Source organism: Ascaphus truei, chromosome 2 (genome assembly GCF_040206685.1).
Source record: "Ascaphus truei isolate aAscTru1 chromosome 2, aAscTru1.hap1, whole genome shotgun sequence".
Lineage (NCBI taxonomy): Eukaryota > Metazoa > Chordata > Amphibia > Anura > Ascaphidae > Ascaphus > Ascaphus truei.
In genome coordinates, this window is record NC_134484.1 from 41,571,944 (window position 1) to 41,583,166 (window position 11,223).

Here is an 11,223-nt window from a genome sequence, read left to right on the forward strand (position 1 = left end):
CTGCCAGGGCCCTGCTGAGATTCATGTACCTGAGCAATTCTTTTAACTTGTCGTAATGCGTATTTATATTCTAAAACGTAATCGGGTTGTCAGAAAAGGGCCCCTGTTTCCTCCTGCAAGTAACAAGGAAGGGATCAAAAGGTAGAGACACACTGACAGGGAAAAGGTGAACAGAACCAGGACAGAGCATATGTAAAACATAAGTTATATGTTTAGACCAGGGGTGGCCAACTCCAGTCCTCAAGGGCCACCAGCAGGTCAGGTTTTCAGGATATCCTTGCTTCAGCATAGGTAGTGCAGTCAAAGACATCCACCTGTGCTGAAGCAGGGATATCCTGAAAACCTGAGCTGTTGGTGGCCTTGAGGACTGGAGTTGGCCACCCCTGGTTTAGTACAAGCAGAACAGGACATAAGTAGCGTGGTAGCCCCGCTCCCTTTCGCCCGCGCTGCGGATTCAAAACAATAGCCACTTCTCCCACTGGTGCGTATGTTCCTCTGTATCACGCCAGCGGGAGTAATAATGTTGGTTACATTTGTACCTTGTATTACCAGTTTGTGACAGACATCTGATTACTTTTAAGTACTAAACTAAGAAAGTATACCTTTTATCTAACATCTGTTGTATCAGTGGCATTAATGCAGCAGATACACGTATAGTTGTTTATCAAATATTTTATCAGGAAAAAATACAGTGAGGGTTACCTCTCGTTTTCAGGTATGTCATGTGTACAGACTATTGTGATGGCCACAGTTAGTATTACAGTTACAAACGTATATAAAGTCAGAAACAGCAGTGTTGCAGGGTACATGCAACTACACACGTGGGTTTCTTGACAAGGCTGTTTTATTTTGCCTTGAAAAATATACAGCACACAAAACAAAAATAGCTCTTTTTCAGCAACAAACGAAAATGGCTTTTCCTTCAGCAAATCGAACAAAACAGTTTCTCTTTAGCAGACAGTTTATATATATATGCAGCTACCCTTTTTCTATGCAGGGGACAGACAGTTCACAGTTTCACTACTTTGCTACTCAGACCTTGTTTTCAGGAATCACTTTAGCAGCTTACTCCTCTCTCATCAACAGCAAGCTCCATGTGTCTACAACCTGGGTTTTAACACACCTTGATTAGGCAGCTGGGATCCAACTAATTGTCCTGAGGATCCCAGCTGAAATTAACCTAGTCAGTGCTGCACTGCAGACTAGACATAGGTTTTCCAGGCATATAACTGGTGGCTTTTATTTACCCTGTCACATTCCTCCCCTGTTAGTGTGTGGCTGGGGCTACGCACGGCTGAAGCCCGACCATCCACCCCTTCTCTAGAAAAGAAGTCAGCATTGGCGTTCTCTTTTCCCGGCCTATGCTGAATCTCAAATGAGAAGGGTTGGAGGGCCATATACCACCTAGTCAATCTAGCATTGGAATCATTCATGCTATTTAACCATTTCAGTGGAGCATGATCCGTCACCAAAGTAAAATGGACTCCTGCCAGGTAATGCCTCAAAGCCTCGATTGCCCACTTTACTGCGAGGCACTCTTTCTCAATCACTGAGTAATTTTTTTCCCTTGGGAACAATTTCCTACTCAGGAAAAGGATAGGATGTTCAACTCCCTCAAACTGTTGTGACAACACTGCCCCTAGCCCTATCTCTGATGCATCTGTTTGCTCTATAAAAGGGCTGTTGAAGTCTGGGCTTCTAAGGATGGGACCCTCTGATAGACACCTTTTTATGTCCTCAAAGGCTCTCTGACAATCCCTTGACCACACCACTTGTGTAGGGGCACACTTTTTTGTGAGGTCCGTTAAAGGGGCTGCCACTTCCGAATAGTTGGGGATGAACCGCCGGTAGTACCCTGCTAAACCCAGCAGAGAGCGTACCTGCGTTTTTGTTTGGGGGGTCGGAACTTCTTTCAGGGCAGCTACCTTGTCGGCTAGTGGCCTTACTTTTCCACCTCCCACTGCATACCCTAAATATTTGGTTTCCGCTTTACCCAAGGCACATTTCTTAGGGTTGGCTGTGAGCACTGCCTCTCTTAGAGATTTGAGGTCCGCTTTCAGCCTATTTAGATGGGCCCGCCAGTGTTTACTATAAATGACAGTGTCATCTAGGTAGGCTGCGGCATAAGTCCTATGGAGCCTCAGTACCTTATCCATGAGTCTCTGAAATGTGGCTGGGGCTCCATGCAGTCCAAATGGCATTGTCACAAACTGGTATAAACCCATGGGAGTGGCAAAGGCTGTTTTGCATTTGGACTTTTCCTCTAAGGGTATTTGCCAGTATCCTTTTGTCAAGTCCAGCATGGATATATATTCCGCGTTACCAAGGGTGTCAATTAATTCGTCCACCCTTGGCATCGGATATGCGTCAAACTTGGATACCGCATTGACCTTTCGGAGGTCCACACAAAATCTTACCTTCCCATCGGGTTTAGGGACCATAACTAGTGGACTACACCACTCACTGCATGATTCCTCAACCACTCCTAAGTGTAACATTTCTTGTACCTCCTTCTCTAACAGAGCCCTACGACTTTCAGGCAACCTATAAGGACGGGAACGTACTTTTACCCCAGGTGCTGTCTCGATTGCATGGGAAATTAAGTTAGTTTGTCCTGGTAAGTCAGAAAAAACATCATGGAATTGTGTAATTATTGCTAAAAAGTCCCCTTTTTGTTCAGATGACAACTGTTTACCCATTGGGATTTTATCGTCACTCACGATGTTCTCCCATGGAGGCTGAGGACCCAAGTCCGTTTCCTCCTCCACCGGGTGGATGAATAGAGACCGCTGCATCTTCCAGGGTTTCAGCAAGTTCACATGGTAAATTTGTTTACCCTTCCTGGACCCTGGTTGAGCGATCTCGTAATCCACATCACCCGTACGGCGGAGTACTTCGAATGGGCCCTGCCATTTGGCCAGGAGTTTACTCTCGCAACTGGGTAACAATAACATCACTTGGTCTCCTGGGTGAAACACTCTCATGCGAGCATTCTGATTGTAATGTCTCTCCTGACTGTCTTGGGCTAATCTAAGATTCTCCCTGGCAAAATGGCCGACCACATCTAGGCGCTTCCTAAGGTCTAGTACATATTGCAGGGTATTCTTAGAAGGGGACTGCTGTTCCTCCCAGGACTCCTTTAGGAGGTCTAGGATACCCCACGGTTGGCGGCCATAGAGCAATTCAAATGGAGAGAATCCCATGGAGGCCTGGGGAACTTCCCGTACTGCAAACAGCAGAAAAGGGAGAAGTTCATCCCAGGCTCTCTTTTCTGAGTCTACAAATTTCCTCAGCATCCCTTTTAGAGTTCGGTTAAATCTTTCCACCAATCCGTCAGTCTGTGGATGGTAGACCGATGTCCGAACAGACTTGACCTCTAGTAACTTTAAGACATCCTGCATCAGTTTAGCCATGAAATTTGTACCTTGGTCTGTCAGCATAACCTGGGGAAGTCCAACCCGTGAGAACAGTTCCAACAACTTGTTGGCTACTTGCTTCGCCGTTGCTGTTCTCAGGGGGAACGCCTCAGGATACCTTGTTGCATAGTCCACTATTACAAGGATAAACCTGTGTCCTTTCGCAGAAGGTTCTAGAGGTCCTACCAAGTCTACCCCAATCCTCTCAAAGGGAACTGACACCAAGGGTAGAGGAACCAAAGGGGCTGGTTTTTGTCCTTTTGGACTAGTTAGCTGGCACTCCGGACATGCTGCACATAGCTTAGCAATATCACTATGCATCCCTGGCCAATAGAATCGGGATGAAATACGGTCCAATGTTTTATCCCTGCCCAGGTGACCACCCCAAGGGACAGTATGGGCTAGAGTGAACACAGATTTAACAAACGCCTTGGGAACCAATATCTGTCTGGTGACCTCCCCTGTTTGTGTCTGCCTATTCACCCTATATAGGATATCCTTTGATAGCTCAAAATGGGGGAATACTATCACCCCCTGTGCATCTAAAATCTGTTCATCAATTTTCACCACCTTGTCATACTGTCTCGCAAGGACTGGGTCTTCCCTTTGCTTCTGCGAAAGTCAGGGAGGTACAGGTCCATATCCCCCTCTCTTTGGCCATCCCCAGCCATCACTTGTGACCTCTGACTACTAGAATGGTCACCTTGAGACCCAGATTTCTGCAACCAGTCCTGTTTGTCCAAGCGTCTTTGCTTCCGAGTCTTTTGAACCCGGTGTCTACTGGGAAAAAGGTCTGCCGAGAAGGGGAACAGTTTGCCAGGGTTCTCCTGAGCCCCAGAAGGAGGTTCCTCGTGAAAGACTGGGGCCATTAGGTCCGCAAAGAAAGGCCAGTCCCGACCGAGCACGACGGGGGCAGGTAGCCAAGGAGCGCTCCTACTTTGAGGTAAGCCTCCTGACCTTTCACCTGTAGCCGGATTTTGGCCGTCGGATAAGGTTTTACATCGCCGTGTATACATTCTATGCTCCATGGGGAGTCAAAAGAACACACATTGGATGGTAACAGTTCCTGGAGGACCAGAGTTTTCCCAGAGCCAGAATCTACAAGGGCCTGGACGGTTTTTCCCCCAATCAGGGCTGGAAGTAGCCAGGGCTTGTAATTTTCCCCAGAAAAAGCCGAGGCGACGGTTCTGCTGAATGAACAATCCATCAGTGGACAGTCCACATACCTGTGGCCTTGTTCTCCGCAGGCAGAACATGGAGAGGGTTCCCTCGCAGGAGGGGGCTGTGGATAGCGCTCCGCTGGACCGGTTACTGGAGACCAGGAATCTGGTGGGTCCTGTGAGCGACGTCCTTGGAAGTTCCTCTCACTTTGCGACGAGCCGACATCCGGAAGGAGATGAGCGTCTCTGCGGGGACCAGCATTTGGACTCCATCCTTGCTGGAACGACTGCTCCTTCCTTTGGACTTGGCGGTTCCATGACGGGCCATAGGTTCCCCATTGATCCGACCTCCCTCTTTGGGCGTCCGCAAGTGCCGGTGGAGTCGGGTCCAGGACACTCTCCTGCTGCTCAGCCCCAAGGAAGTTCTCCACGAGTCGGACCGCCAAAGCTAGGGTTTCAGCAGCGTGGCGTTTTACCCACGAGCGTGCGGGAGGGGGTATTACTTGTAGGAATTGTTCCAAAACCACCTGCTCAAGAATTGCCTCCTTAGTGCACTCCTCGGGTTGTATCCAGCGCGTACACAAGTCCAATAATCGCTGAGCGAGGACCCGGGGTCTCATCTTAGCGGTGTACTTCATGTTCCGGAACTGCTGCCGGTAGGTCTCTGGGGTCAGACCTAAGCGATCCAGTATGGCGGCTTTTACTTGGCGGTAGTCCATTGCCTGATCTGTAGGGAGGCCCTGATATGAGGCCTGGGCTTCACCTATGAGGAGCGGGGCCAAAGCAGTTGCCCAGCGATCTGCAGCCCAGCCCTGAGCTTCGGCGACTCTTTCAAATGTTAGTAAAAAAGCCTCTGGATCCTCATTCGGAGCCATTTTCCTCGGAGTATCGGGGGTCTGCTGGCCAGTTCTGCACCGGGTTGAAATTGGGTCAGCAGCTTGGCAATCCGCTCATCCTGTGCTGTCTGTAGTCTTTCATCTCTCTCCGCTTACAGCCTGGCCTGCTCGCACAGAAACGCTTTCAACATTTCTTCCATTCTTGTGTGTGGCCCTTTAACTGCAGGAGCCTTTTGAAAAAAAATTAAATCTCACTTCTTGACAACCATATGTTGCAGGGTACATGCAACTACACACGTGGGTTTCTTGACAAGGCTGTTTTATTTTGCCTTGAAAAATATTCAACACACAAAACAAAAATAGCTCTTTTTCAGCAACAAACGAAAATGGCTTTTCCTTCAGCAAACCGAACAAAACAGTTTCTCTTTAGCAGACAGTTTATATATATATGCAGCTACCCTTTTTCTATGCAGGGGACAGACAGTTCACAGTTTCACTACTTTGCTACTCAGACCTTGTTTTCAGGAATCACTTTAGCAGCTTACTCCTCTCTCATCAACAGCAAGCTCCATGTGTCTACAACCTGGGTTTTAACACACCTTGATTAGGCAGCTGGGATCCAACTAATTGTCCTGAGGTTCCCAGCTGAAGTTTAACCTAGTCAGTGCTGCACTGCAGACTAGACATAGGTTTTCCAGGCATATGTTACGCCGGTGCTGCCCGCAGACCAGACCCATCCCCTGTGCTGGGGTGGGACGTAGGGTTACACGCACCCACAGCAAAGGGAGCGTGTCCGGAGTGTGGTGTTATTGTTGCCAGGCCAGGTATAGTAGTGAAGACAGTACCGGTAGTAGAGAAGGAGTGGTTATTGCCGTTGCCAAGATCAGGGATGCCAGAAGTCATGAAGTCCAAGTAGAGCCAAAGTCGAGAGCCAGAGGGGGTAGTCGTCCAATCCGCGTCAATACCTGAGGAGTCACTGAGAGAATAGTCAAATGCTTTCATACAGAACTATGTCGAGCGACGAGTGATGGGAAGCACAGGCATAATAAAGCTGGGCAGGCCAATGGGAAAAGGGGGCAGGCCTGGAGGACTGCACGGAGTCCTCCCTGATAGGAGAGAGGTGTTACAGCCCAGCTGAGTGTAATCATTGATTTGCATTGAACTGTGTGATGCTTGGGGGCGACGCCCCACTGCAGAAGCAGAGGTTAAAAGTGCTCTGTTAGGCGTGTGCTCTGTAAGCTGGGAATGCATGCACATAACGTCTGAGGCTGGCGTGCGTGTAGGAGGGCGTGGACGCGCCCGGCGCTGAGTAGAGGTATCGCCGAGGGGAGTGATCCCGCGACGGCGGCAGGGGCGGGGAGCCGTGGAGGCCGGTAAGGCAGGATTGTTTTGTGTGTGCAGGGGCTCCCCGCGGAGAGGGAGTGCTTTGTGTGGGAAGCGAGGAGAACGCCGATTCCTGACAGCATATAACTGGTGGCTTTTATTTACCCTGTCACAAGCAGAAATCTTGAAAGATCTGAAACAGCTGGCGTTTTTGAGAGACTCGGGTAAATTGGTACAGGTGGTTGGTAAAAGAAAGAAGAATGACCATGTTCTATATTGAACCTTGTAACCATAAGTAGGTTTCTGGAGGTGTATCTAAGTAGATAAGTGCTGTCTATAGTAGGGGTGAGATGCTCAGATAATTAGGTAACCTTGGCAAAGCGTCTGTCAGCGGAGTGTCTAGCGGCGGAGCGGCAGCAGCAGAGGGTCCCTCTGCGGTCAAACGCCGGCGGAGACTTGATTGCAGCAAGATGGCCGTTAACAAAATATCCCATTCCACTTACAGGTTGTGTGCAGGTCATTTATACAGATGTAGCAGGGTAATCCTCACCTATTGGGGATTTGGTTTACCTCTGCAGGCAGATTCTGCGGAGGTGCATCGGCCATGTTGGGGTTGGAAGGGCTGAGAAGCTGGGCATTCTCCCTGCTATGTGGAGGCACGTGGCCATGTTGGGCTTGGCAAGGCTGGCAAGAGAGAGACAGGATATCCTCTGGAGAACAGGATATCCTGGGGAACTATTTGAGACCGCAAGGTCAGAACTGTCTGGGACCACAGATGGGAAGGTTATATCCTGGAAGCCAGTCAGGCTGCCTGGAACTAAGCCAGATAACGCCCCATAGGCCCGAGTTAGGCCCTGAGCCAGCCTAGCAGAGTATTGTAGAGACGGCCATACTTCAGGGACTTTCCCCTTAGCCTGATCGCTAATGGAGCAGGACGAACTGCAGAACAGGATTCCCTAAGCCTGGAGGAACGGCCGCGTGGCTGCCAGAGGTAAGGCGAGAAGGGATATAGTTGGGAGGCCCTGCGTCGTGGGATCACAGGTGCGGTTCTCCTTTCTGCAGAAGGATTCCCTGGTTAACCGAGAATAACCAGGAAGGTACCCACGTGCACCACCAATACACAAGGGAGGGTAGCGCTGCCCTCACACATACATTTTAGGATACCTTGCGGATATCTGTGGTTCTAAGATGTCCAAGGGATAGGGTGCAACTAGGATCTTTAGGGGTATAACTGATCCCTGGGATAGGAGCAAGGGATTGGGTAATATTGTGTTTGTATTGTATGATATGTGTATCTGTGGGGGACCCTGCAGTAAAGAGTTATTGTTTATTACTATTGTGTCTGTGGTTATTTGCTGTATATCTACATACGTTCCCATGAGGAGCCATCACCAGCGCTGAACCAGGCACCCCCAAGCTCCCTATGAGCGGAGGCTCAGGCCTTCTGTAAGCCTGCAGGTTAGCACTATAACACCCGTTGTATGCAATACACAGATACAAAGGAGTAAGTGCTCCAAAACGGAACCTTGAGGGAACTCGCAGATCACATCAAATGTTAGAGCCAGAGATAGACACATATGGGCCTATTCTATAAGGCTTCATACAAAAAATCGCTGGGCCAGTTCCACCGCCAATTTTTGGAGCGTTGCTATCACGGTATTCAGAAAGACTCGAGTTACCTGTGATAGCAAAATTCCCAAAACGTTCGAATAGCCGGCAACGTGATGATCGCCTCTCTCTAAAAGGCTCACCCGGCAACCCACAGCGATCTGGACGGAGCATATCTCGCCAGTGATCTCCGGAGCAGAACCGAGTTGATTTGATGTCCGGGGGCCCTCTGCTATCCAAGATACAGGGCCCGTTATGGGGTGCCGGTATCTCCTATCCCAGTGTAAGCAGGATTACTCCGCATATGAAACAATAACTACTATACAAACCCGGTGTAATATAACTGCTTTACTGAATTACAGTATAACAAAGATAACAATATATCACATCAATACAATGCAATACACTAACATCAATGGTGGTTCCCAAAAGTACTGAGGGTGCCCTGGGCACCTAGAATCCCAGTGTCCGCAGAACAATCCCACCCAAGTGTGAGGTAGCGCTACCCCCTGTGAAGTGTAGGTGCACGGTGGTACTTTCCTGGTCAACGTTCCTGACCAGGGAACACTTGTGGAGCAGAATTGGATCAGGTTCCACTCAGCGGGCCTGCAACATAAACCCCCTCACACCTTATGCTCCAGGCCGCACACGTGGTGATGGCTCCAGCTGGAGTGCCCTGCTTCTGGCAGCCACACGCAATCGCGCAGATCACCGCGCGGACGTCCGACGGCGCAGTGGTGCAGCTCTATATTGGAGGGTCCCTATCTAGGGCCTTCCCTGCAATACTATGCTCAATAGTGTTTGGGCCCTTTAGTGCAATGTTTTGGCCTAGTCCAGGGGCTTACTTGCTCCCTGGACACGTCCATCCTCCCTACCCACGCTGGCTTCTCGTTCTGCGAAGGAGATCCGGATCCACAAAATGGCCACTCGCTCCTCATTGGCTGGGACGTCCCATGTGACCTATCCCCACCCCGAGGCTTCTGGGAGTTGTTGTTCTGCAATTCCCAAGAAGGCCGCCGCAACTTATATTTGGGTTGCTGGAGGAGTGGAGCAGTTACCCCTCAAACTGGAGGAAAGGAAGGGGGACCCCGCTACACATGCTAATTATGTGACCATGATGAAAGGTAGATAATCTGTCAACCTCTTTTCTGCCTCAGAGCTTAGCAACACATTACAGGCTCATTTAACACTTCTTTTTTTTAACCCAAATCCAAAAATAAATAATAAAAACACAGCTGAATTAATTGCATCTACTAGGTATGTTGTATAGGCATAGGTATGTGAACACTGCACCTGACACAACCAACTGATTGTGGAGAGATGTGTGAGTGATTAGGGTACAGGCAGTCCTCGGTTGTCCAACCAAATCTGTTCTGGAAGTAGCTTTGGATAGTGAAACCGTTATAAAGTGAGTCCCATGTTAATCAGTGGCGGTGAGCATTGGATAACGCATTCAGGCGTTGGATAATGCATTCTGTCCCGAAAAACGTCCCTCAGGGTTGCATTGTAAAGCGTTGGATATGCCATTCGTTGTAAAGGGAAACGTTGGATAACGACTACCTGTACTGTGGTCAGCAGCAATTTCATCACCCTTCTCTAGAGTGGCTTAGAGACTTCTAGTGAATCAGAACAAAGCATTTGAATATGTTTCATGATGCATTAAATTGTAAAATCTTTCCAGAAAAGAGGACATTTATCGTGTTTAAACTCATGCCTATTTGTATATGTAACCCCATTTATTTTTAACGCCCTCTTAAATAAATGAATGAATAATTATGAAGTGTAGGTTTAATTTGAGGAAAGAAAACTTTCAGTGATTTACCATCGCTCACTTATTTGTCATTGTTTCTGAGGACATCCGGATTTGCATCGCAATGAAATATTTTCTTTTTGCTACTGAATACTGGATACAGACAACACATTATAAGGACAACCAGCCTTGATAGGCAACATCTTAGGTTTTCAGGAACAACACCTGCCTATGAAAACTCATATTAAAACTCGGCTCAATACAAGTTATTAGATCCATACACAGGAATCAGTGAGGTTTGGTAGTTGAGGACGAAAAAAAATTAGCATTTGTAATGTGAAAAATATTTCAATTTTCTTAGTCAGTGAGACCACCACTGGATATGAGATAGGAGATGCTGAAATGAGTGAGATTGACCCCAGAAAATCTGTGAGAATTGGCAGATCCTATCCTTTGCTTTTCTTAATGCTGTGTACATCTTTGTCAGTTGATTAATTTAACTGTTGCTCAGCAACTTGTTTGCCACCCAGTGGCTTTAAGTAAAATGTTATTCACAAACTTACAATTCCACTTTATTCTTTTTAAAAAAAAGTTTATTTGGAGGTTGTTTTTTTTAAGCTGGACTTCCTATTTTTGCAGCATAATTATTGGTCAACTTTTTCTATAATACACCTCAAAGTGCTTTGCACGAATGTTCTGAAATAAATAATAAATGCAAGTGTTTTTAAATTGCATCACAATTTTTTTTTTTTTTTTTTTTTAAACAAATGTCCACCACTACCTCCACATAAAGAGACTGCCCTGCACTTCGGGAGACAGCTATCCAAATGAGAGTGCTTATTTCAGACAGCTATCCAAATGAACAATAGTGCCCTCCTGTGAGACGGCTATCAAAGTAAATGGATAACATAACGGTGTGACAGATATAGGCAGTATAGTATCCTGAGCGCTTGAGGCAAAGACACTTTTAATAAGGCCTCAAACTGCACGTCAGTGAGTGCAGACAGGTGGTATACTGGTCAATTACTGAGGGAGCTTCCAAAGTCACGCCCCACAATGCCTTGCTGCCGCAGATAGGGGGGGAGGTCATGACATGCCTTGCCACTCTACCCCTTGTGATTGACACGTGA